The sequence below is a fragment of the Triticum aestivum genome, chromosome 4B, assembly GCF_018294505.1.
Source record: "Triticum aestivum cultivar Chinese Spring chromosome 4B, IWGSC CS RefSeq v2.1, whole genome shotgun sequence".
Taxonomy (NCBI): domain Eukaryota; kingdom Viridiplantae; phylum Streptophyta; class Magnoliopsida; order Poales; family Poaceae; genus Triticum; species Triticum aestivum.
The window spans coordinates 26,611,695-26,619,065 of NC_057804.1; positions in this window are offsets into that span (position 1 = coordinate 26,611,695).

Here is a 7,371-nt window from a genome sequence, read left to right on the forward strand (position 1 = left end):
CTACTGTTTCATCGCCGGGTTCCTTTTCAAGTTGATCATCGCAAAAGTTACTCAAAAAAAATGATCATCGCAAAAAAAAAATCCTAAATTTGAAAAAAAATTCAAAATATGGAATTTCATAAATTGGGGAAAGGTCACAAATTATGATTATTCTTTGCAAAATTGAATTGTTTTTTACAAAAAACTGGGAAAAGTTCAATTGTTTTTAAAATTTCGAATTTGGAAATGTCCATGTATTTTAAACATAAAAAAGGAAAGAAAAAAAAGGAACAACTAATAACAAAACGAAAAATAATAAGATAAAACAAAAAAAAACTCGAAGAAGAAACGGTCCAGAAAAACCATAACGAAAAATAAAAAACTCTTCCCTGAAACAGAGGTTTGCCTAAAGTTTTTCTAATAAAAGATTTCTGTCCTAAAAGAAGAATCTTAGAAAAAAAATGAAAATAAAGAAAAGCTTAAGGAAAATGATTACTCTCACCCGGCTGATAATCACGGTCCGTCCACCACCTTTGTTGCGTGCCACACGTCCTCAACGCGAAGGCAGGCACCTGTTTCAACAATAGCGGTCTTGTTGTAAATCTTGGAGGTAAACGACTAGTGTGATGCGATGCAGCCTTGTTTTTAGAAATAATCTTGCAATAAGTAATCTGTTGCAAAAAAAGTCTGCAAGAAGACGGTTGTTGCAAAAAAAAAAATCTTTAAAAAAACTGTAACAAGACGTCTGTTGCAAAAAAATGCAACAAGACGTTTGTCACAAAAAAGGTTCTGCAATAAGATGTCTGTTGTAAGAAAATTTTAAAACAAAGCATGTGTTGCAATGGTGAACGGTTACACTAGGCCACTTACAGACCTGGCCTAACGTGCCAACCTGAAGATGTGCATACGATCAATTTGCGTTGGATTGCAAATGGACATGGCATGATTGAGAGATCGAGGATGTCGCCTAGAGGGGGGTGAATAGGCGCTTTAAAATAATTACGTTTTAGGCTTCAACAAATGCGAAATAAACCTAGCAATTAATTTGTCAAGCACAAAACCTACAACAACTAGGCTCACCTATGTGCACCAATAACTTATGCTAAGCAAGATAAACAACTAAGTGATAGCAAGATACATGACAAGAAACAATATGGCTATCACAAAGTAAAGTGCATAATTAAAGGGCTTGGGTAAGAGATAACCGAGGCACATGGAGACGACGATGTATCCCCAAGTTCACACCCTTGCGGATGCTAATCTCCGTTTGGAGCGGTGTGGTGGCAAAATGCTCCCCAAGAAGCCACTAGGGCCACCGTAATATCCTCACGCCCTCGCACCATGCAAGATACCGTGATTCCACCAAGGGACCCTTGAGGGCGGTCACCAAACCCGTATAAATGGCAACCCTTGGGGGCGGTCACCGAACCCATACACTTTGGCAACCCTATGGGGCGGTCACCGATACCCGTCAAATTGCTTAGGGCGATCTCCACAACCTAATTGGAGACCCCGACGCTTGCCCGAAGCTTTACACCACAATGATTGAGCTCCGAACACCATCAACCATCTAGGACGCCCAAGCACCCAAGAGGAACAAGCTCAAGGGTACCAAGCACCCAAGAGTAATAAGCTTCTCAACTTTTAACTTCCATGTATCACCATGAAGAACTCAAAACGATGCACCAAATGCAATGGCAAGGGCACATAGAGTGCCCAAGTCCTTCTCTCCCAAATCCCACCAAAGCAACTAATGCTAGGGAAGAAAATGAGAGGAAGAACAAGAAGGAGAACACCAAAAACTCCAAGATCTAGATCCAAGGGGTTCCCCTCACGTGTCGGTCATCAACAATCACAGTTTTGGCCGACTCTGGCCCGTTTCTTGGACGATTACCCAGTTTTGGGGTCCCGGAGTGATTTCCATGATTGACGAACACCGGGGTGCATTTATGTGTCGGTCATCAACACTCGCAGTTTTGGCCGATCCTGGCCCGTTTCATGGAGTATTACTCACTCATTTAGGGTCCCTGAGCGATTTCCATTATTGACGAACACGGGGTTGCGTTTATGTATCGTTCCTCAATAATCCTAGGCTTGTCCAATTTCGGGCTCTTTCCTGGACTATTACTCACCATTTTGGGGTCCAAAGCGATTTCCATGGTTGTCGAACCCCAAGGTGTGCTTACGTGTTGGTCGTCAAGACTCGCAGTTTGGGCCAATTCTGGCCTATTTCTTAGACTATTACTCAATTTTGGGGTCCCGAAGTGACTTACATGATTGACGAACCTCGGGGTGCGTTTCCGTGTCGGTCATCAAAACTCACAATTTTGGCTGATTCTAGTCCATTTCGTGCACTATTAGTCACCGTTTTGGGGTCCCCGAGCGATTTCCACGATTGACGATCCCTGGGGTGCGTTTACGTGTCCGTCGTCAACACTCACAGTTTTGACCTATTCTGACCCGTTTCGTGGACTATTACTCGCCGTTTTGGGGTCCCGAAGCGATTTCCATAGTTGTTGAACCCCAAGGTGCGCTTACGTGTCGGTCATCAACACTCGAAGTTTTGACCGACTCTGGCCCGTTGTCGGTGTCAAAACCGGCGGATCTCGGGTAGGGGGTCCCGATCTGTGCGTCTTAGGCTGATGGTAACAGGAAGCAAGGGACACAATGTTTACCCAGGTTCGGGCCCTCTTGATGGAGGTAAAACCCTACTTCCTGCTTGATTAATATTGAATATATGAGTAGTACAAGAGTAGATCTACCACGAGGTCGTAGAGGCTAAACCCTAAGAGCTAGCCTATGATGGTATGATTGTAATTGTGATCGTCCTTCTAAGGACCAACCCCTCCGGTTTATATAGACACGGAGAGGGCTAGGGTTTACACGGAGTCGGTTACAAGGAAGGAAACACAATATCTGGATCGCCAAGCTTGCCTTCCACGCAAAGGAGGGTCCCATCCGGACACGGGCCGAAGTCTTGAGTCTTGTATCTTCACGCTTCAATAGTCCGGACGATGTATACAGTCCGGCTGTCCGGATGCCCCCTAATCCAGGACTCCCTCAGTAGCCCCTGAACCAGGCTTCAATGACGACGAGTCCGGCGCACAGTCTTGTCTTCGGCATTGCAAGGCGGGTTCCTTCTTCGAATACTCAAAGGTAATTATCGAACACTTCAACCGTGTCCGGATCCGCAAAATGATCCTCACATATCGCCGTCGAGAGAATGATATTTCACAAACGCAATCTGCTAGCAACTTTCTAGACAGCGTGACATGTCATCAAGGCGGTTTCCCACATCCAGCCTCAGCGCATATTGCGAGGCGGTTTCCTTGGCACGTCTTGTCGAAGCAAAGATCGTGTCCCCTTATCATGGGATTCTCATCAATACGGGTATGGGTAATCCAACCGCATCGCTAATCACGGCGAGTGGGAGTCGAACGGGTTCCACCAGGCAAGTGGGGAGGCGCAAAAAGCATTTAGCGCCCCTATAAAGAGATAAGGTCTCTTTCTCTTTACCCACGCCTTCTCCTTCCGCTAGCTCATTCCCCTCTGTTCGAGCCCTAACACCCAAACACTCTTCTTTTCCATCGAAGAGAAGTTTTCCAAAGATGTCCAGATCCGGAGCAGGAGGCAGATGGATGGCCTCCGGGAGAAGGATATCAAGAAGCTCCGTGAAGCCGGGTATCTGGCCAAGAAGATCGACCACCGTCTCCCACCAGCGGGACAGGTCGTCCCCACTCCGGAGCCTCACGAGAGAGTCGTGTTCCTTCCCCACTTCATCCGCGGGCTCGGGTTTCCCCTCCACCCATTTGTCCGTGGAGTCATGTATTACTATGGGATTGATTTTCATGATCTTTCCCCCAACTCTTTTCTCAATATCTCGACGTTCATCGTCGTGTGTGAGGCCTTTCTCCGGATTCCGCCTCACTTCGGCCTGTGGCTGAAGATTTTCACTGTGAAGCCCAAGGTGGTGAGTGGCGAACACGCCGAGTGCGGCAGCGCCATGGTGAGAAAGATGCCCAAGGCCGTTTGGCCGAAGGGCACCTTCAACGACTCCGTCAAGGAGTGGCAGCAGCAGTGGTTTTATCACCGAACCACGCGGCAAAAAGTGGGCTACAGCTCCTGAGTTCAGATCCGGAGCTCCACTACGGCTCACGTCCTGGCCCAAGAAGGGCCTGAACTGGTCCTCATCCGATGAGCTGTCACTACTCCAGACGTGCATTCAGAGCGTGGTTGACAAGGACGTCAAGCTCGTCGACGTAGTCCAGGTGATGCTAGTTCGCCTGGTTCTCCCTTGCCAGCGTCGAGCCTGCACTTTGTGGGAGTTCGGCCCAACCGAGCACCAAACCCTTCGGGAGCTCTATGATTCCTCCCACAAGGATATCTGGAAGGTGCTCTTCAAGTCCGGCAAATCATGGCCGGACTCCGCCGAGGACCGGGGGTATCAATTATCCCATTCTACAAGCCCGGTAAGTTACAACCATGCCCTATCCATCCATGCTTCAGTTGGCATGTCATGAGGGAGACATTTTAATCGTGTTTCATCGTGACCTCAAGGATGGATAAAGAAGGTGGAGCGGATACATTGTCCGGCCCCGCTGCCGGAGGAACCGGCCAGACCTCTTCTAACGAAGATGCTGGTCCCTGCGCCTTACGAGGCGCCAAAGAAGGAGGCCTCCAAGAAGGTCAAGAAGACCCGGAGTGTCCTCCATGGCTGCGAGGCTTTGGATGCCAAATCCAAAGACTCCAGCGACGCTCCTTCTTCCGAAGACGAAGAGGAGGAAGTAGAGGAGGACGAGCCTCACTCTGAAGGTGGGAAGAAGCGTGCGACTTCCCCGTCCCTGGAGGCCGAATCGCCAAAGAGGGGGAAAGGTTCCCATCCAGAGGCATCCACCCCGGCTGCCGATAACAGCCCGGAGTGGGATCCCAGGTCCCAGCCCCTAAAAAAATCGTAAGTAACCGAAATCCGAATGCGCCTATGCATCCAGGATCGTCTGGGTACAGTAGTTTTAACTGTCGCCACATCTTGTACAGCCCGGCGAGGTCTCCTGCCGGATAGTCCTCATCGGAGGATTCATTGAGCTCGGATGCTGTGGTGAGCGAGACGCCTCCGGGGGCTCCTTTTCCGAAGTCCAGGTGCGACACTGAGGTGTCGTCTCAAAGAGACCAAGAGCAGGGGGGCATGTCTCTGGAGCCGGACACATGGGGGCAGCGGCCCCACGGCGTGTCGACGATGGGGGCAATCTCAGGTTCGGACCACAGCCGGATAAGGTCTTGGAGGCCTCTAAGGCTCCCGGATCGGGCGAGCGGCCACCCTCAACGGAGGGAGGTTTGCCTACTCCACCGGTAACCTGTGTCTACGCAGAGCTGCCGGGCGGTCTATCGACAGCGTTAAAGAACACGTCTATCATCGATGAACATCGGACCCTCATGGGTGCGGTGGTTGGAAAGATTCAGTCTGCCGAAAGCAGGCTGAATGAGTCCTGCCTTGGCCGCTTTTGAGGTATGTTTATTAAGAAACCTTTGAGGAATCATCATAATATGAGTAGTAGTCCCTGATACACTGTCCAGCGAAAGATAGAGAGCCGAGGAGGGGATCAAATCCTCTTTTTTCGTGTGAACCTTTGTTAATGACGTGTATCTTTTTGTTTGAAAACAGGCGTCTGCGGAGAAGATGGCCGCTCATAATGCGGAAGTGTCCGAACTGAAGCAGAGCCTGGAAAGGGCCGAGGAAGAACTTGGCCGTGTGAAGAAGCAATTAGAGGATAAGCAAGGTATGTTGAAACATTGTCTTGCATTAGGCACGAATGAGAAATTGTGCCTATTGAAAAGTATTTGTGTTGTATGCCCTAGGGGCGAGTGCCGAATATGAGGCACTGAAGAAAGCTGTGGCTGATGCCAACGAGAAGGCTGCCGCCAAACAGGCACTTCGTGAAAAACACGAGGCCAGGGTCATCACTACTGAGCGGGAGCTCCAGGAGGCTATGAAGAAAATCGAGGGCTTGGAGCAGAGTCTAGTAGGGAAAGAATCCGAACTCGCCCAAGCTCTCCAAGCCACGGAAGATGCTCGGGAAGAAGCCCGAGGTGCTGTACGGGACATTCAGGAGGCCCGGAAAGTTGTGGCTGGTAAGGCCTGTTGTATTCATGGCTATTTTTACATGATAGTGGGGAGAACTCTAAGCGACAAGCTGAATTCTTGTTTTTACAGGGGCGTTTGCGGATCTGCCTCGCAGCATATTAGATGCCGCCCAATTTTACCAGACCGAGGAGAAGAAGTCTGCGAAGAGAAACTTCTGGTCACAGTATTTGGCGCCAAACTATCCGGTGCCTTTTATCGATCAGCTGAAGCAGCTGGTCGAACTGCACCAGGCGGCCGAACTAGCCATGAAGGACTTGGGTGTCCGGCTGTGGCCTGCGGAGTCAATTCCAAGCAGCTAGTTTGGACTCGTAAAGCGGATTGTGGGTGCCTATCCCCGGCTTGATGCTATCAAGCGATCTGTCTGTATAGAAGGTGCGCGCATGGCATTCGCCCGTGCAAAAGTGCATTGGGGGAAGCTTGACATGGAGAAGCTGATGACTGAGGGGCCGCCGGAGGGTAAGGAGCACCGCAAGCCCGAGATGTACTATGAAGGTGTACTAAAAGGGGCCCACCTTGCGGCGGATAAGTGTACCAAAGACATTATATTTCCCCGAGGGCATTCGTGCCGCTCTTTGTAATATGGGATAATGGCACTGTCATTATATATTGCCTGTTTTGTTTGAACGTATGTTCTTCCTGTGCGGCTGTTTATTGTATGTAAATCCTGAGAGTTGTCCAGTCGTCGACTTCTGCCCCTGCGTAAAAAGAATACGGGGGTGTTCGGGATATATCTGAACACTCTTTATCCCATATTTGGGTCCTTTTAAGGAGGTGTTTCTCACCACGAACCAGGCAATCGGACTATAAGGCTTTACTACTCTCACTTAGCCATAGGAATTCGAGTATGGTCGGCGCAACCCCTAGTGTTCGGAAGGCCGAACTAGGGGCTCTATTGGCGCCTGATCGGAAGACCGATCCGTCGCACTCTGCATTTATAATGGCATGTGCGAAATAAATCTTGAAGGATTTTTCAACCCCTCGAACAGCTGACCAGCTCTCGCTGCATCATGACAGTCAGTTTTCGGCTTTCTCTACTAAGGTGCTTGTCCGGCAGAATCGGGACACAATCACAGTAGTTCTCCCAACGCTACCTTAGCCGATAGAACGGAACGTAAGGTACCAAAACATGGGAGCCGGGCAAACCCAACCAATGACCCAAGACATGATTCGGAGCTGATTCATATAATGCTATAAGTTTGGGTGCCGAGCGACCGAAAAGGTGGTCGGACTTTATTGCCGTACTGTGAAGCCCC